This window comes from Gymnoscopelus microlampas (assembly GCF_963454915.1).
Source record: "Gymnoscopelus microlampas genome assembly, chromosome: 1".
NCBI lineage: Eukaryota > Metazoa > Chordata > Actinopteri > Myctophiformes > Myctophidae > Gymnoscopelus > Gymnoscopelus microlampas.
Genome location: NC_139962.1, coordinates 65592560 through 65613659, shown reverse-complemented (window position 1 = coordinate 65613659; position 21100 = coordinate 65592560).

Here is a 21100-nt window from a genome sequence, read left to right as displayed (position 1 = left end):
CACAGTCAGCAGCCACTTAGACTGTACTGGGAACAAGTTACAGTTAAACGTCACCAAAGTGCTTCTCTCAGCCTGAAAAGGCTATTTTGACCAATGATTTTTTTTAAGAAAATGAGTGTCAGTTATGTCATAAGGAAGGCATTTGGGCCCATGTAGAGTGCATTGGGATTCTATTTGGGCACTTTTAGGTACAACACACAGTCACCAGCCACTCAGAATGTACTGGGAACAAGTTACAGCTAAATGTCACCAAAGTGCTTCTCTCAGCCTGAAAAGGCTATTTAGACCCATGATATTTTTAAGAAAGTGGGTGTCAGTTTAGTCATAAGGAAGGCCTTTGGCCTCATGTATTGTGGATTGGGCTTCTATTTGGCCACTTTTAGCCAAGTCACACAGTCAGCAGCCACTTAGACTGTACTGGGAACAAGTTACAGTGAAACGTCACCAAAGTGCTTCTCTCAGCCTGAAAAGGCTATTTTGACCAATGATCTTTTTAAGAAAATGAGTGTCAGTTTTGTCATAAGGAAGGCATTTGGGCCCATGTATAGTGCATTGGGATTCTATTTGGGCACTTTTAGGTACAACACACAGTCACCAGCCACTCAGAATGTACTGGGAACAAGTTACAGCCAAATGTCACCAAAGTGCTTCACTCAGCCTGAAAAGGCTATTTAGACCCATGATATTTTTAAGAAATTGGGTGCCAGTTTAGTCATAAGGAAGGCCTTTGGGCGCATGTATTGTGGATTGGGCTTCTATTTGGCCACTTTTAGCCAAGTCACACAGTCAGCTGCCACTTAAACTGTACTGGGAACAAGTTACAGTTAAACGTCACCAAAGTGCTTCTCTCAGCCTGAAAAGGCTATTTTGACCAATGATTTTTTAAAGAAAATGAGTGTCAGTTTTGTCATAAGGAAGGCATTTGGGCCCATGTAGAGTGCATTGGGATTCTATTTGGGCACTTTTAGGTACAACACACATTTGACCAATGATTTTTTAATGAAAATGAGTGTCAGTTTTGTCATAAGGAAGGCATTTGGGCCCATGTAGAGTGCATTGGGATTCTATTTCGGCAATTTTTAGGTACAACACACAGTCACCAGCCACTCAGAATGTACTGGGAACAAGTTACAGCCAAATGTCACCAAAGTGCTTTTCTCAGCCTGAAAAGGCTATTTAGACCCATGATATTTTTAAGAAAGTGGGTGTCAGTTTAGTCATAAGGAAGGCCTTTGGGCTCATGTATTGTGGATTGGGCTTCTATTTGGCCACTTTTAACCAAGTCACACAGTCAGCAGCCACTTAGACTGTACTGGGAACAAGTTACAGTGAAACGTTACCGGGAACAAGTTACAGTGAAACGTCACCAAAGTGCTTCTCTCAGCCTGAAAAGGCTATTTTGACCAATGATTTTCTTAAGAAAATGAGTGTCAGTTATGTCATAAGGAAGGCATTTGGGCCCATGTAGAGTGCATTGGGATTCTATTTGGGCACTTTTAGGTACAACACACAGTCACCAGCCACTCAGAATGTACTGGGAACAAGTTACAGCTAAATGTCACCAAAGTGCTTCTCTCAGCCTGAAAAGGCTATTTAGACCCATGATATTTTTAAGAAAGTGGGTGTCAGTTTAGTCATAAGGAAGGCCTTTGGCCTCATGTATTGTGGATTGGGCTTCTATTTGGCCACTTTTAGCCAAGTCACACAGTCAGCAGCCACTTAGACTGTACTGGGAACAAGTTACAGTGAAACGTCACCAAAGTGCTTCTCTCAGCCTGAAAAGGCTATTTTGACCAATGATCTTTTTAAGAAAATGAGTGTCAGTTTTGTCATAAGGAAGGCATTTGGGCCCATGTATAGTGCATTGGGATTCTATTTGGGCACTTTTAGGTACAACACACAGTCACCAGCCACTCAGAATGTACTGGGAACAAGTTACAGCCAAATGTCACCAAAGTGCTTCACTCAGCCTGAAAAGGCTATTTAGACCCATGATATTTTTAAGAAATTGGGTGCCAGTTTAGTCATAAGGAAGGCCTTTGGGCGCATGTATTGTGGATTGGGCTTCTATTTGGCCACTTTTAGCCAAGTCACACAGTCAGCTGCCACTTAGACTGTACTGGGAACAAGTTACAGTTAAACGTCACCAAAGTGCTTCTCTCAGCCTGAAAAGGCTATTTTGACCAATGATTTTTTAAAGAAAATGAGTGTCAGTTTTGTCATAAGGAAGGCATTTGGGCCCATGTAGAGTGCATTGGGATTCTATTTGGGCACTTTTAGGTACAACACACATTTGACCAATGATTTTTTAATGAAAATGAGTGTCAGTTTTGTCATAAGGAAGGCATTTGGGCCCATGTATAGTGCATTGGGATTCTATTTGGGCACTTTTAGGTCCAATGTACTGGGAACAAGTTACAGCCAAATGTCACCAAAGTGCTTCTCTCAGCCTGAAAAGGCTATTTAGACCCATGATATTTTTTAAGAAAGTCAGTTTACTCATAAGGAAGGCCTTTAGGCTCATGTATTGTGGATTGGGCTTCTATTTGGCCACTTTTAACCAAGTCACACAGTCAGCAGCCACTTAGACTGTACTGGGAACAAGTTACAGTTAAACGTCACCAAAGTGCTTCTCTCAGCCTGAAAAGGCTATTTTGACCAATGATTTTTTTTAAGAAAATGAGTGTCAGTTATGTCATAAGGAAGGCATTTGGGCCCATGTAGAGTGCATTGGGATTCTATTTGGGCACTTTTAGGTACAACACACAGTCACTAGCCACTCAGAATGTACTGGGAACAAGTTACAGCTAAATGTCACCAAAGTGCTTCTCTCAGCCTGAAAAGGCTATTTAGACCCATGATATTTTTAAGAAAGTGGGTGTCAGTTTAGTCATAAGGAAGGCCTTTGGCCTCATGTATTGTGGATTGGGCTTCTATTTGGCCACTTTTAACCAAGTCACACAGTCAGCAGCCACTTAGACTGTACTGGGAACAAGTTACAGTTAAACGTCACCAAAGTGCTTCTCTCAGCCTGAAAAGGCTATTTTGACCAATGATTTTTTTAAGAAAATGAGTGTCAGTTTTGTCATAAGGAAGGCATTTGGGCCCATGTATAGTGCATTGGGATTCTATTTGGGCACTTTTAGGTACAACACACAGTCACCAGCCACTCAGAATGTACTGGGAACAAGTTACAGCCAAATGTCACCAAAGTGCTTCACTCAGCCTGAAAAGGCTATTTAGACCCATGATATTTTTAAGAAAGTGGGTGTCAGTTTAGTCATAAGGAAGGCCTTTGGGCGCATGTATTGTGGATTGGGCTTTTATTTGGCCACTTTTAGCCAAGTCACACAGTCAGCTGCCACTTAGACTGTACTGGGAACAAGTTACAGTTAAACGTCACCAAAGTGCTTCTCTCAGCCTGAAAAGGCTATTTTGACCAATGATTTTTTAAAGAAAATGAGTGTCAGTTTTGTCATAAGGAAGGCATTTGGGCCCATGTAGAGTGCATTGGGATTCTATTTGGGCACTTTTAGGTACAACACACATTTGACCAATGATTTTTTAATGAAAATGAGTGTCAGTTTTGTCATAAGGAAGGCATTTGGGCCCATGTATAGTGCATTGGGATTCTATTTGGGCACTTTTAGGTCCAATGTACTGGGAACAAGTTACAGCCAAATGTCACCAAAGTGCTTCTCTCAGCCTGAAAAGGCTATTTAGACCCATGATATTTTTTAAGAAAGTCAGTTTACTCATAAGGAAGGCCTTTAGGCTCATGTATTGTGGATTGGGCTTCTATTTGGCCACTTTTAACCAAGTCACACAGTCAGCAGCCACTTAGACTGTACTGGGAACAAGTTACAGTTAAACGTCACCAAAGTGCTTCTCTCAGCCTGAAAAGGCTATTTTGACCAATGATTTTTTTTAAGAAAATGAGTGTCAGTTATGTCATAAGGAAGGCATTTGGGCCCATGTAGAGTGCATTGGGATTCTATTTGGGCACTTTTAGGTACAACACACAGTCACTAGCCACTCAGAATGTACTGGGAACAAGTTACAGCTAAATGTCACCAAAGTGCTTCTCTCAGCCTGAAAAGGCTATTTAGACCCATGATATTTTTAAGAAAGTGGGTGTCAGTTTAGTCATAAGGAAGGCCTTTGGCCTCATGTATTGTGGATTGGGCTTCTATTTGGCCACTTTTAGCCAAGTCACACAGTCAGCAGCCACTTAGACTGTACTGGGAACAAGTTACAGTTAAACGTCACCAAAGTGCTTCTCTCAGCCTGAAAAGGCTATTTTGACCAATGATTTTTTTAAGAAAATGAGTGTCAGTTTTGTCATAAGGAAGGCATTTGGGCCCATGTATAGTGCATTGGGATTCTATTTGGGCACTTTTAGGTACAACACACAGTCACCAGCCACTCAGAATGTACTGGGAACAAGTTACAAGCAAATGTCACCAAAGTGCTTTTCTCAGCCTGAAAAGGCTATTTAGACCCATGATATTTTTAAGAAAGTGGGTGTCAGTTTAGTCATAAGGAAGGCCTTTGGGCTCATGTATTGTGGATTGGGCTTCTATTTGGCCACTTTTAACCAAGTCACACAGTCAGCAGCCACTTAGACTGTACTGGGAACAAGTTACAGTGAAACGTTACCGGGAACAAGTTACAGTGAAACGTCACCAAAGTGCTTCTCTCAGCCTGAAAAGGCTATTTTGACCAATGATTTTTTTAAGAAAATGAGTGTCAGTTTTGTCATAAGGAAGGCATTTGGGCCCATGTATAGTGCATTGGGATTCTTGTTGGGCACTTTTAGGTACAACACACAGTCACCAGCCACTCAGAATGTACTGGGAATAAGTTACAGCCAAATGTCACCAAAGTGCTTCTCTCAGCCTGAAAAGGCTATTTAGACCCATGATATTTTTTAAGAAAGTGGGTGTCAGTTTACTCATAAGGAAGGCCTTTAGGCTCATGTATTGTGGATTGGGCTTCTATTTGGCCACTTTTAATCAAGTCACACAGTCAGCAGCCACTTAGACTGTACTGGGAACAAGTTACAGTTAAACGTCACCAAAGTGCTTCTCTCAGCCTGAAAAGGCTATTTTGACCAATGATTTTTTTAAAGAAAATGAGTGTCAGTTTTGTCATAAGGAAGGCATTTGGGCCCATGTATAGTGCATTGGGAATCTATTTGGGCACTTTTAGGTACAACACACAGTCACCAGCCACTCAGAATGTACTGGGAACAAGTTACAGCCAAAAGTCACCAAAGTGCTTCTCTCAGCCTGAAAAGGCTATTTAGACCCATGATATTTTTAAGAAAGTGGGTGTCAGTTTAGTCATAAGGAAGGCATTTGGGCCCATGTTTAGTGCATTGGGAATCTATTTGGCCACTTTTAACCAAGTCACACAGTCAGCAGCCACTTAGACTGTACTGGGAACAAGTTACAGTGAAACGTCACCAAAGTGCTTGTCTCAGCCTGAAAAGGCTATTTTGACCAATGATTTTTTTAAGAAAATGAGTGTCAGTTTTGTCATAAGGAAGGCATTTGGGCCCATGTATAGTGCATTGGGATTCTTGTTGGGCACTTTTAGGTACAACACACAGTCACCAGCCACTCAGAATGTACTGGGAACAAGTTACAGCCAAATGTCACCAAAGTGCTTTTCTCAGCCTGAAAAGGCTATTTAGACCCATGATATTTTTAAGAAAGTGGGTGTCAGTTTAGTCATAAGGAAGGCCTTTGGGCTCATGTATTGTGGATTGGGCTTCTATTTGGCCACTTTTAACCAAGTCACACAGTCAGCAGCCACTTAGACTGTACTGGGAACAAGTTACAGTGAAACGTTACCGGGAACAAGTTACAGTGAAACGTCACCAAAGTGCTTCTCTCAGCCTGAAAAGGCTATTTTGACCAATGATTTTTTTAAGAAAATGAGTGTCAGTTTTGTCATAAGGAAGGCATTTGGGCCCATGTATAGTGCATTGGGATTCTTGTTGGGCACTTTTAGGTACAACACACAGTCACCAGCCACTCAGAATGTACTGGGAACAAGTTACAGCCAAATGTCACCAAAGTGCTTCACTCAGCCTGGAAAGGCTATTTAGACCCATGATATTTTTAAGAAAGTGGGTGTCAGTTTAGTCATAAGGAAGGCCTTTGGGCTCATGTATTGTGGATTGGGCTTCTATTTGGCCACTTTTAACCAAGTCACACAGTCAGCAGCCACTTAGACTGTACTGGGAACAAGTTACAGTTAAACGTCACCAAAGTGCTTCTCTCAGCCTGAAAAGGCTATTTTGACCAATGATTTTTTTAAGAAAATGAGTGTCAGTTTTGTCATAAGGAAGGCATTTGGGCCCATGTATAGTGCATTGGGATTCTATTTGGGCACTTTTAGGTACAACACACAGTCACCAGCCACTCAGAATGTACTGGGAACAAGTTACAAGCAAATGTCACCAAAGTGCTTTTCTCAGCCTGAAAAGGCTATTTAGACCCATGATATTTTTAAGAAAGTGGGTGTCAGTTTAGTCATAAGGAAGGCCTTTGGGCTCATGTATTGTGGATTGGGCTTCTATTTGGCCACTTTTAACCAAGTCACACAGTCAGCAGCCACTTAGACTGTACTGGGAACAAGTTACAGTGAAACGTTACCGGGAACAAGTTACAGTGAAACGTCACCAAAGTGCTTCTCTCAGCCTGAAAAGGCTATTTTGACCAATGATTTTTTTAAGAAAATGAGTGTCAGTTTTGTCATAAGGAAGGCATTTGGGCCCATGTATAGTGCATTGGGATTCTTGTTGGGCACTTTTAGGTACAACACACAGTCACCAGCCACTCAGAATGTACTGGGAATAAGTTACAGCCAAATGTCACCAAAGTGCTTCTCTCAGCCTGAAAAGGCTATTTAGACCCATGATATTTTTTAAGAAAGTGGGTGTCAGTTTACTCATAAGGAAGGCCTTTAGGCTCATGTATTGTGGATTGGGCTTCTATTTGGCCACTTTTAATCAAGTCACACAGTCAGCAGCCACTTAGACTGTACTGGGAACAAGTTACAGTTAAACGTCACCAAAGTGCTTCTCTCAGCCTGAAAAGGCTATTTTGACCAATGATTTTTTTAAAGAAAATGAGTGTCAGTTTTGTCATAAGGAAGGCATTTGGGCCCATGTATAGTGCATTGGGAATCTATTTGGGCACTTTTAGGTACAACACACAGTCACCAGCCACTCAGAATGTACTGGGAACAAGTTACAGCCAAAAGTCACCAAAGTGCTTCTCTCAGCCTGAAAAGGCTATTTAGACCCATGATATTTTTAAGAAAGTGGGTGTCAGTTTAGTCATAAGGAAGGCATTTGGGCCCATGTTTAGTGCATTGGGAATCTATTTGGCCACTTTTAACCAAGTCACACAGTCAGCAGCCACTTAGACTGTACTGGGAACAAGTTACAGTGAAACGTCACCAAAGTGCTTGTCTCAGCCTGAAAAGGCTATTTTGACCAATGATTTTTTTAAGAAAATGAGTGTCAGTTTTGTCATAAGGAAGGCATTTGGGCCCATGTATAGTGCATTGGGATTCTTGTTGGGCACTTTTAGGTACAACACACAGTCACCAGCCACTCAGAATGTACTGGGAACAAGTTACAGCCAAATGTCACCAAAGTGCTTTTCTCAGCCTGAAAAGGCTATTTAGACCCATGATATTTTTAAGAAAGTGGGTGTCAGTTTAGTCATAAGGAAGGCCTTTGGGCTCATGTATTGTGGATTGGGCTTCTATTTGGCCACTTTTAACCAAGTCACACAGTCAGCAGCCACTTAGACTGTACTGGGAACAAGTTACAGTGAAACGTTACCGGGAACAAGTTACAGTGAAACGTCACCAAAGTGCTTCTCTCAGCCTGAAAAGGCTATTTTGACCAATGATTTTTTTAAGAAAATGAGTGTCAGTTTTGTCATAAGGAAGGCATTTGGGCCCATGTATAGTGCATTGGGATTCTTGTTGGGCACTTTTAGGTACAACACACAGTCACCAGCCACTCAGAATGTACTGGGAACAAGTTACAGCCAAATGTCACCAAAGTGCTTCACTCAGCCTGGAAAGGCTATTTAGACCCATGATATTTTTAAGAAAGTGGGTGTCAGTTTAGTCATAAGGAAGGCCTTTGGGCTCATGTATTGTGGATTGGGCTTCTATTTGGCCACTTTTAACCAAGTCACACAGTCAGCAGCCACTTAGACTGTACTGGGAACAAGTTACAGTTAAACGTCACCAAAGTGCTTCTCTCAGCCTGAAAAGGCTATTTTGACCAATGATTTTTTTAAGAAAATGAGTGTCAGTTTTGTCATAAGGAAGGCATTTGGGCCCATGTATAGTGCATTGGGATTCTATTTGGGCACTTTTAGGTACAACACACAGTCACCAGCCACTCAGAATGTACTGGGAACAAGTTACAAGCAAATGTCACCAAAGTGCTTTTCTCAGCCTGAAAAGGCTATTTAGACCCATGATATTTTTAAGAAAGTGGGTGTCAGTTTAGTCATAAGGAAGGCCTTTGGGCTCATGTATTGTGGATTGGGCTTCTATTTGGCCACTTTTAACCAAGTCACACAGTCAGCAGCCACTTAGACTGTACTGGGAACAAGTTACAGTGAAACGTTACCGGGAACAAGTTACAGTGAAACGTCACCAAAGTGCTTCTCTCAGCCTGAAAAGGCTATTTTGACCAATGATTTTTTTAAGAAAATGAGTGTCAGTTTTGTCATAAGGAAGGCATTTGGGCCCATGTATAGTGCATTGGGATTCTTGTTGGGCACTTTTAGGTACAACACACAGTCACCAGCCACTCAGAATGTACTGGGAATAAGTTACAGCCAAATGTCACCAAAGTGCTTCTCTCAGCCTGAAAAGGCTATTTAGACCCATGATATTTTTTAAGAAAGTGGGTGTCAGTTTACTCATAAGGAAGGCCTTTAGGCTCATGTATTGTGGATTGGGCTTCTATTTGGCCACTTTTAATCAAGTCACACAGTCAGCAGCCACTTAGACTGTACTGGGAACAAGTTACAGTTAAACGTCACCAAAGTGCTTCTCTCAGCCTGAAAAGGCTATTTTGACCAATGATTTTTTTAAAGAAAATGAGTGTCAGTTTTGTCATAAGGAAGGCATTTGGGCCCATGTATAGTGCATTGGGAATCTATTTGGGCACTTTTAGGTACAACACACAGTCACCAGCCACTCAGAATGTACTGGGAACAAGTTACAGCCAAATGTCACCAAAGTGCTTCACTCAGCCTGAAAAGGCTATTTAGACCCATGATATTTTTAAGAAATTGGGTGCCAGTTTAGTCATAAGGAAGGCCTTTGGGCGCATGTATTGTGGATTGGGCTTCTATTTGGCCACTTTTAGCCAAGTCACACAGTCAGCTGCCACTTAGACTGTACTGGGAACAAGTTACAGTGAAACGTCACCAAAGTGCTTCTCTCAGCCTGAAAAGGCTATTTTGACCAATGATTTTCTTAAGAAAATGAGTGTCAGTTTTGTCATAAGGAAGGCATTTGGGCCCATGTATAGTGCATTGGGATTCTATTTGGGCACTTTTAGGTCCAATGTACTGGGAACAAGTTACAGCCAAATGTCACCAAAGTGCTTCTCTCAGCCTGAAAAGGCTATTTAGACCCATGATATTTTTTAAGAAAGTGGGTGTCAGTTTACTCATAAGGAAGGCCTTTAGGCTCATGTATTGTGGATTGGGCTTCTATTTGGCCACTTTTAACCAAGTCACACAGTCAGCAGCCACTTAGACTGTACTGGGAACAAGTTACAGTTAAACGTCACCAAAGTGCTTCTCTCAGCCTGAAAAGGCTATTTTGACCAATGATTTTTTTTAAGAAAATGAGTGTCAGTTATGTCATAAGGAAGGCATTTGGGCCCATGTAGAGTGCATTGGGATTCTATTTGGGCACTTTTAGGTACAACACACAGTCACTAGCCACTCAGAATGTACTGGGAACAAGTTACAGCTAAATGTCACCAAAGTGCTTCTCTCAGCCTGAAAAGGCTATTTAGACCCATGATATTTTTAAGAAAGTGGGTGTCAGTTTAGTCATAAGGAAGGCCTTTGGCCTCATGTATTGTGGATTGGGCTTCTATTTGGCCACTTTTAGCCAAGTCACACAGTCAGCAGCCACTTAGACTGTACTGGGAACAAGTTACAGTTAAACGTCACCAAAGTGCTTCTCTCAGCCTGAAAAGGCTATTTTGACCAATGATTTTTTTAAGAAAATGAGTGTCAGTTTTGTCATAAGGAAGGCATTTGGGCCCATGTATAGTGCATTGGGATTCTATTTGGGCACTTTTAGGTACAACACACAGTCACCAGCCACTCAGAATGTACTGGGAACAAGTTACAAGCAAATGTCACCAAAGTGCTTTTCTCAGCCTGAAAAGGCTATTTAGACCCATGATATTTTTAAGAAAGTGGGTGTCAGTTTAGTCATAAGGAAGGCCTTTGGGCTCATGTATTGTGGATTGGGCTTCTATTTGGCCACTTTTAACCAAGTCACACAGTCAGCAGCCACTTAGACTGTACTGGGAACAAGTTACAGTGAAACGTTACCGGGAACAAGTTACAGTGAAACGTCACCAAAGTGCTTCTCTCAGCCTGAAAAGGCTATTTTGACCAATGATTTTTTTAAGAAAATGAGTGTCAGTTTTGTCATAAGGAAGGCATTTGGGCCCATGTATAGTGCATTGGGATTCTTGTTGGGCACTTTTAGGTACAACACACAGTCACCAGCCACTCAGAATGTACTGGGAATAAGTTACAGCCAAATGTCACCAAAGTGCTTCTCTCAGCCTGAAAAGGCTATTTAGACCCATGATATTTTTTAAGAAAGTGGGTGTCAGTTTACTCATAAGGAAGGCCTTTAGGCTCATGTATTGTGGATTGGGCTTCTATTTGGCCACTTTTAATCAAGTCACACAGTCAGCAGCCACTTAGACTGTACTGGGAACAAGTTACAGTTAAACGTCACCAAAGTGCTTCTCTCAGCCTGAAAAGGCTATTTTGACCAATGATTTTTTTAAAGAAAATGAGTGTCAGTTTTGTCATAAGGAAGGCATTTGGGCCCATGTATAGTGCATTGGGAATCTATTTGGGCACTTTTAGGTACAACACACAGTCACCAGCCACTCAGAATGTACTGGGAACAAGTTACAGCCAAAAGTCACCAAAGTGCTTCTCTCAGCCTGAAAAGGCTATTTAGACCCATGATATTTTTAAGAAAGTGGGTGTCAGTTTAGTCATAAGGAAGGCATTTGGGCCCATGTTTAGTGCATTGGGAATCTATTTGGCCACTTTTAACCAAGTCACACAGTCAGCAGCCACTTAGACTGTACTGGGAACAAGTTACAGTGAAACGTCACCAAAGTGCTTCTCTCAGCCTGAAAAGGCTATTTTGACCAATGATTTTTTTAAGAAAATGAGTGTCAGTTTTGTCATAAGGAAGGCATTTGGGCCCATGTATAGTGCATTGGGATTCTTGTTGGGCACTTTTAGGTACAACACACAGTCACCAGCCACTCAGAATGTACTGGGAACAAGTTACAGCCAAATGTCACCAAAGTGCTTTTCTCAGCCTGAAAAGGCTATTTAGACCCATGATATTTTTAAGAAAGTGGGTGTCAGTTTAGTCATAAGGAAGGCCTTTGGGCTCATGTATTGTGGATTGGGCTTCTATTTGGCCACTTTTAACCAAGTCACACAGTCAGCAGCCACTTAGACTGTACTGGGAACAAGTTACAGTGAAACGTTACCGGGAACAAGTTACAGTGAAACGTCACCAAAGTGCTTCTCTCAGCCTGAAAAGGCTATTTTGACCAATGATTTTTTTAAGAAAATGAGTGTCAGTTTTGTCATAAGGAAGGCATTTGGGCCCATGTATAGTGCATTGGGATTCTTGTTGGGCACTTTTAGGTACAACACACAGTCACCAGCCACTCAGAATGTACTGGGAACAAGTTACAGCCAAATGTCACCAAAGTGCTTCACTCAGCCTGGAAAGGCTATTTAGACCCATGATATTTTTAAGAAAGTGGGTGTCAGTTTAGTCATAAGGAAGGCCTTTGGGCTCATGTATTGTGGATTTGGGCTTCTATTTGGCCACTTTTAGCCAAGTCACACAGTCAGCAGCCACTTAGACTGTACTGGGAACAAGTTACAGTTAAACGTCACCAAAGTGCTTCTCTCAGCCTGAAAAGGCTATTTTGACCAATGATCTTTTTAAGAAAATAAGTGTCAGTTTTGTCATAAGGAAGGCATTTGGGCCCATGTATAGTGCATTGGGATTCTTGTTGGGCACTTTTAGGTACAACACACAGTCACCAGCCACTCAGAATGTACTGGGAACAAGTTACAGCCAAATGTCACCAAAGTGCTTCACTCAGCCTGAAAAGGCTATTTAGACCCATGATATTTTTAAGAAAGTGGGTGTCAGTTTAGTCATAAGGAAGGCCTTTGGGCGCATGTATTGTGGATTGGGCTTTTATTTGGCCACTTTTAGCCAAGTCACACAGTCAGCTGCCACTTAGACTGTACTGGGAACAAGTTACAGTTAAACGTCACCAAAGTGCTTCTCTCAGCCTGAAAAGGCTATTTTGACCAATGATTTTTTAAAGAAAATGAGTGTCAGTTTTGTCATAAGGAAGGCATTTGGGCCCATGTAGAGTGCATTGGGATTCTATTTGGGCACTTTTAGGTACAACACACATTTGACCAATGATTTTTTAATGAAAATGAGTGTCAGTTTTGTCATAAGGAAGGCATTTGGGCCCATGTAGAGTGCATTGGGATTCTATTTCGGCAATTTTAGGTACAACACACAGTCACCAGCCACTCAGAATGTACTGGGAACAAGTTACAGCCAAATGTCACCAAAGTGCTTTTCTCAGCCTGAAAAGGCTATTTAGACCCATGATATTTTTAAGAAAGTGGGTGTCAGTTTAGTCATAAGGAAGGCCTTTGGGCTCATGTATTGTGGATTGGGCTTCTATTTGGCCACTTTTAACCAAGTCACACAGTCAGCAGCCACTTAGACTGTACTGGGAACAAGTTACAGTGAAACGTTACCGGGAACAAGTTACAGTGAAACGTCACCAAAGTGCTTCTCTCAGCCTGAAAAGGCTATTTTGACCAATGATTTTCTTAAGAAAATGAGTGTCAGTTTTGTCATAAGGAAGGCATTTGGGCCCATGTATAGTGCATTGGGATTCTATTTGGGCACTTTTAGGTCCAACACACAGTCACCAGCCACTCAGAATGTACTGGGAACAAGTTACAGCCAAATGTCACCAAAGTGCTTCTCTCAGCCTGAAAAGGCTATTTAGACCCATGATATTTTTTAAGAAAGTGGGTGTCAGTTTACTCATAAGGAAGGCCTTTAGGCTCATGTATTGTGGATTGGGCTTCTATTTGGCCACTTTTAATCAAGTCACACAGTCAGCAGCCAGTTAGACTGTACTGGGAACAAGTTACAGTTAAACGTCACCAAAGTGCTTCTCTCAGCCTGAAAAGGCTATTTTGACCAATGATTTTTTTAAAGAAAATGAGTGTCAGTTTTGTCATAAGGAAGGCATTTGGGCCCATGTATAGTGCATTGGGAATCTATTTGGGCACTTTTAGGTACAACACACAGTCACCAGCCACTCAGAATGTACTGGGAACAAGTTACAGCCAAATGTCACCAAAGTGCTTCACTCAGCCTGAAAAGGCTATTTAGACCCATGATATTTTTAAGAAATTGGGTGCCAGTTTAGTCATAAGGAAGGCCTTTGGGCGCATGTATTGTGGATTGGGCTTCTATTTGGCCACTTTTAGCCAAGTCACACAGTCAGCTGCCACTTAGACTGTACTGGGAACAAGTTACAGTGAAACGTCACCAAAGTGCTTCTCTCAGCCTGAAAAGGCTATTTTGACCAATGATTTTCTTAAGAAAATGAGTGTCAGTTTTGTCATAAGGAAGGCATTTGGGCCCATGTATAGTGCATTGGGATTCTATTTGGGCACTTTTAGGTCCAATGTACTGGGAACAAGTTACAGCCAAATGTCACCAAAGTGCTTCTCTCAGCCTGAAAAGGCTATTTAGACCCATGATATTTTTTAAGAAAGTGGGTGTCAGTTTACTCATAAGGAAGGCCTTTAGGCTCATGTATTGTGGATTGGGCTTCTATTTGGCCACTTTTAACCAAGTCACACAGTCAGCAGCCACTTAGACTGTACTGGGAACAAGTTACAGTTAAACGTCACCAAAGTGCTTTTCTCAGCCTGAAAAGGCTATTTTGACCAATGATTTTTTTTAAGAAAATGAGTGTCAGTTATGTCATAAGGAAGGCATTTGGGCCCTTGTAGAGTGCATTGGGATTCTATTTGGGCACTTTTAGGTACAACACACAGTCACTAGCCACTCAGAATGTACTGGGAACAAGTTACAGCTAAATGTCACCAAAGTGCTTCTCTCAGCCTGAAAAGGCTATTTAGACCCATGATATTTTTAAGAAAGTGGGTGTCAGTTTAGTCATAAGGAAGGCCTTTGGCCTCATGTATTGTGGATTGGGCTTCTATTTGGCCACTTTTAGCCAAGTCACACAGTCAGCAGCCACTTAGACTGTACTGGGAACAAGTTACAGTTAAACGTCACCAAAGTGCTTCTCTCAGCCTGAAAAGGCTATTTTGACCAATGATTTTTTTAAGAAAATGAGTGTCAGTTTTGTCATAAGGAAGGCATTTGGGCCCATGTATAGTGCATTGGGATTCTATTTGGGCACTTTTAGGTACAACACACAGTCACCAGCCACTCAGAATGTACTGGGAACAAGTTACAAGCAAATGTCACCAAAGTGCTTTTCTCAGCCTGAAAAGGCTATTTAGACCCATGATATTTTTAAGAAAGTGGGTGTCAGTTTAGTCATAAGGAAGGCCTTTGGGCTCATGTATTGTGGATTGGGCTTCTATTTGGCCACTTTTAACCAAGTCACACAGTCAGCAGCCACTTAGACTGTACTGGGAACAAGTTACAGTGAAACGTTACCGGGAACAAGTTACAGTGAAACGTCACCAAAGTGCTTCTCTCAGCCTGAAAAGGCTATTTTGACCAATGATTTTTTTAAGAAAATGAGTTTCAGTTTTGTCATAAGGAAGGCATTTGGGCCCATGTATAGTGCATTGGGATTCTTGTTGGGCACTTTTAGGTACAACACACAGTCACCAGCCACTCAGAATGTACTGGGAATAAGTTACAGCCAAATGTCACCAAAGTGCTTCTCTCAGCCTGAAAAGGCTATTTAGACCCATGATATTTTTTAAGAAAGTGGGTGTCAGTTTATTCATAAGGAAGGCCTTTAGGCTCATGTATTGTGGATTGGGCTTCTATTTGGCCACTTTTAATCAAGTCACACAGTCAGCAGCCACTTAGACTGTACTGGGAACAAGTTACAGTTAAACGTCACCAAAGTGCTTCTCTCAGCCTGAAAAGGCTATTTTGACCAATGATTTTTTTAAAGAAAATGAGTGTCAGTTTTGTCATAAGGAAGGCATTTGGGCCCATGTATAGTGCATTGGGAATCTATTTGGGCACTTTTAGGTACAACACACAGTCACCAGCCACTCAGAATGTACTGGGAACAAGTTACAGCCAAAAGTCACCAAAGTGCTTCTCTCAGCCTGAAAAGGCTATTTAGACCCATGATATTTTTAAGAAAGTGGGTGTCAGTTTAGTCATAAGGAAGGCATTTGGGCCCATGTTTAGTGCATTGGGAATCTATTTGGCCACTTTTAACCAAGTCACACAGTCAGCAGCCACTTAGACTGTACTGGGAACAAGTTACAGTGAAACGTCACCAAAGTGCTTCTCTCAGCCTGAAAAGGCTATTTTGACCAATGATTTTTTTAAGAAAATGAGTGTCAGTTTTGTCATAAGGAAGGCATTTGGGCCCATGTATAGTGCATTGGGATTCTTGTTGGGCACTTTTAGGTACAACACACAGTCACCAGCCACTCAGAATGTACTGGGAACAAGTTACAGCCAAATGTCACCAAAGTGCTTCACTCAGCCTGAAAAGGCTATTTAGACCCATGATATTTTTAAGAAAGTGGGTGTCAGTTTAGTCATAAGGAAGGCCTTTGGGCGCATGTATTGTGGATTGGGCTTTTATTTGGCCACTTTTAGCCAAGTCACACAGTCAGCTGCCACTTAGACTGTACTGGGAACAAGTTACAGTTAAACGTCACCAAAGTGCTTCTCTCAGCCTGAAAAGGCTATTTTGACCAATGATTTTTTAAAGAAAATGAGTGTCAGTTTTGTCATAAGGAAGGCATTTGGGCCCATGTAGAGTGCATTGGGATTCTATTTGGGCACTTTTAGGTACAACACACATTTGACCAATGATTTTTTAATGAAAATGAGTGTCAGTTTTGTCATAAGGAAGGCATTTGGGCCCATGTAGAGTGCATTGGGATTCTATTTCGGCAATTTTAGGTACAACACACAGTCACCAGCCACTCAGAATGTACTGGGAACAAGTTACAGCCAAATGTCACCAAAGTGCTTTTCTCAGCCTGAAAAGGCTATTTAGACCCATGATATTTTTAAGAAAGTGGGTGTCAGTTTAGTCATAAGGAAGGCCTTTGGGCTCATGTATTGTGGATTGGGCTTCTATTTGGCCACTTTTAACCAAGTCACACAGTCAGCAGCCACTTAGACTGTACTGGGAACAAGTTACAGTGAAACGTTACCGGGAACAAGTTACAGTGAAACGTCACCAAAGTGCTTCTCTCAGCCTGAAAAGGCTATTTTGACCAATGATTTTCTTAAGAAAATGAGTGTCAGTTTTGTCATAAGGAAGGCATTTGGGCCCATGTATAGTGCATTGGGATTCTATTTGGGCACTTTTAGGTCCAACACACAGTCACCAGCCACTCAGAATGTACTGGGAACAAGTTACAGCCAAATGTCACCAAAGTGCTTCTCTCAGCCTGAAAAGGCTATTTAGACCCATGATATTTTTTAAGAAAGTGGGTGTCAGTTTACTCATAAGGAAGGCCTTTAGGCTCATGTATTGTGGATTGGGCTTCTATTTGGCCACTTTTAATCAAGTCACACAGTCAGCAGCCAGTTAGACTGTACTGGGAACAAGTTACAGTTAAACGTCACCAAAGTGCTTCTCTCAGCCTGAAAAGGCTATTTTGACCAATGATTTTTTTAAAGAAAATGAGTGTCAGTTTTGTCATAAGGAAGGCATTTGGGCCCATGTATAGTGCATTGGGAATCTATTTGGGCACTTTTAGGTACAACACACAGTCACCAGCCACTCAGAATGTACTGGGAACAAGTTACAGCCAAATGTCACCAAAGTGCTTCACTCAGCCTGAAAAGGCTATTTAGACCCATGATATTTTTAAGAAATTGGGTGCCAGTTTAGTCATAAGGAAGGCCTTTGGGCGCATGTATTGTGGATTGGGCTTCTATTTGGCCACTTTTAGCCAAGTCACACAGTCAGCTGCCACTTAGACTGTACTGGGAACAAGTTACAGTGAAACGTCACCAAAGTGCTTCTCTCAGCCTGAAAAGGCTATTTTGACCAATGATTATCTTAAGAAAATGAGTGTCAGTTTTGTCATAAGGAAGGCATTTGGGCCCATGTATAGTGCATTGGGATTCTATTTGGGCACTTTTAGGTCCAATGTACTGGGAACAAGTTACAGCCAAATGTCACCAAAGTGCTTCTCTCAGCCTGAAAAGGCTATTTAGACCCATGATATTTTTTAAGAAAGTGGGTGTCAGTTTACTCATAAGGAAGGCCTTTAGGCTCATGTATTGTGGATTGGGCTTCTATTTGGCCACTTTTAACCAAGTCACACAGTCAGCAGCCACTTAGACTGTACTGGGAACAAGTTACAGTTAAACGTCACCAAAGTGCTTTTCTCAGCCTGAAAAGGCTATTTTGACCAATGATTTTTTTTAAGAAAATGAGTGTCAGTTATGTCATAAGGAAGGCATTTGGGCCCTTGTAGAGTGCATTGGGATTCTATTTGGGCACTTTTAGGTACAACACACAGTCACTAGCCACTCAGAATGTACTGGGAACAAGTTACAGCTAAATGTCACCAAAGTGCTTCTCTCAGCCTGAAAAGGCTATTTAGACCCATGATATTTTTAAGAAAGTGGGTGTCAGTTTAGTCATAAGGAAGGCCTTTGGCCTCATGTATTGTGGATTGGGCTTCTATTTGGCCACTTTTAGCCAAGTCACACAGTCAGCAGCCACTTAGACTGTACTGGGAACAAGTTACAGTTAAACGTCACCAAAGTGCTTCTCTCAGCCTGAAAAGGCTATTTTGACCAATGATTTTTTTAAGAAAATGAGTGTCAGTTTTGTCATAAGGAAGGCATTTGGGCCCATGTATAGTGCATTGGGATTCTATTTGGGCACTTTTAGGTACAACACACAGTCACCAGCCACTCAGAATGTACTGGGAACAAGTTACAAGCAAATGTCACCAAAGTGCTTTTCTCAGCCTGAAAAGGCTATTTAGACCCATGATATTTTTAAGAAAGTGGGTGTCAGTTTAGTCATAAGGAAGGCCTTTGGGCTCATGTATTGTGGATTGGGCTTCTATTTGGCCACTTTTAACCAAGTCACACAGTCAGCAGCCACTTAGACTGTACTGGGAACAAGTTACAGTGAAACGTTACCGGGAACAAGTTACAGTGAAACGTCACCAAAGTGCTTCTCTCAGCCTGAAAAGGCTATTTTGACCAATGATTTTTTTAAGAAAATGAGTGTCAGTTTTGTCATAAGGAAGGCATTTGGGCCCATGTATAGTGCATTGGGATTCTTGTTGGGCACTTTTAGGTACAACACACAGTCACCAGCCACTCAGAATGTACTGGGAACAAGTTACAGCCAAATGTCACCAAAGTGCTTTTCTCAGCCTGAAAAGGCTATTTAGACCCATGATATTTTTAAGAAAGTGGGTGTCAGTTTAGTCATAAGGAAGGCCTTTGGGCTCATGTATTGTGGATTGGGCTTCTATTTGGCCACTTTTAACCAAGTCACACAGTCAGCAGCCACTTAGACTGTACTGGGAACAAGTTACAGTGAAACGTTACCGGGAACAAGTTACAGTGAAACGTCACCAAAGTGCTTCTCTCAGCCTGAAAAGGCTATTTTGACCAATGATTTTTTTAAGAAAATGAGTGTCAATTTTGTCATAAGGAAGGCATTTGGGCCCATGTATAGTGCATTGGGATTCTTGTTGGGCCTTTTAGGTACAACACACAGTCACCAGCCACTCAGAATGTACTGGGAACAAGTTACAGCCAAATGTCACCAAAGTGCTTCACTCAGCCTGGAAAGGCTATTTAGACCCATGATATTTTTAAGAAAGTGGGTGTCAGTTTAGTCATAAGGAAGGCCTTTGGGCTCATGTATTGTGGATTGGGCTTCTATTTGGCCACTTTTAGCCAAGTCACACAGTCAGCAGCCACTTAGACTGTACTGGGAACAAGTTACAGTTAAACGTCACCAAAGTGCTTCTCTCAGCCTGAAAAGGCTATTTTGACCAATGATCTTTTTAAGAAAATAAGTGTCAGTTTTGTCATAAGGAAGGCATTTGGGCCCATGTATAGTGCATTGGGATTCTTGTTGGGCACTTTTAGGTACAACACACAGTCACCAGCCACTCAGAATGTACTGGGAACAAGTTACAGCCAAATGTCACCAAAGTGCTTCACTCAGCCTGAAAAGGCTATTTAGACCCATGATATTTTTAAGAAAGTGGGTGTCAGTTTAGTCATAAGGAAGGCCTTTGGGCGCATGTATTGTGGATTGGGCTTTTATTTGGCCACTTTTAGCCAAGTCACACAGTCAGCTGCCACTTAGACTGTACTGGGAACAAGTTACAGTTAAACGTCACCAAAGTGCTTCTCTCAGCCTGAAAAGGCTATTTTGACCAATGATTTTTTAAAGAAAATGAGTGTCAGTTTTGTCATAAGGAAGGCATTTGGGCCCATGTATAGTGCATTGGGATTCTATTTGGGCACTTTTAGGTCCAACACACAGTCACCAGCCACTCAGAATGTACTGGGAACAAGTTACAGCCAAATGTCACCAAAGTGCTTCTCTCAGCCTGAAAAGGCTATTTAGACCCATGATATTTTTTAAGAAAGTGGGTGTCAGTTTACTCATAAGGAAGGCCTTTAGGCTCATGTATTGTGGATTGGGCTTCTATTTGGCCACTTTTAATCAAGTCACACAGTCAGCAGCCAGTTAGACTGTACTGGGAACAAGTTACAGTTAAACGTCACCAAAGTGCTTCTCTCAGCCTGAAAAGGCTATTTTGACCAATGATTTTTTTAAAGAAAATGAGTGTCAGTTTTGTCATAAGGAAGGCATTTGGGCCCATGTATAGTGCATTGGGAATCTATTTGGGCACTTTTAGGTACAACACACAGTCACCAGCCACTCAGAATGTACTGGGAACAAGTTACAGCCAAATGTCACCAAAGTGCTTCACTCAGCCTGAAAAGGCTATTTAGACCCATGATATTTTTAAGAAATTGGGTGCCAGTTTAGTCATAAGGAAGGCCTTTGGGCGCATGTATTGTGGATTGGGCTTCTATTTGGCCACTTTTAGCCAAGTCACACAGTCAGCTGCCACTTAGACTGTACTGGGAACAAGTTACAGTGAAACGTCACCAAAGTGCTTCTCTCAGCCTGAAAAGGCTATTTTGACCAATGATTTTCTTAAGAAAATGAGTGTCAGTTTTGTCATAAGGAAGGCATTTGGGCCCATGTATAGTGCATTGGGATTCTATTTGGGCACTTTTAGGTCCAATGTACTGGGAACAAGTTACAGCCAAATGTCACCAAAGTGCTTCTCTCAGCCTGAAAAGGCTATTTAGACCCATGATATTTTTTAAGAAAGTGGGTGTCAGTTTACTCATAAGGAAGGCCTTTAGGCTCATGTATTGTGGATTGGGCTTCTATTTGGCCACTTTTAACCAAGTCACACAGTCAGCAGCCACTTAGACTGTA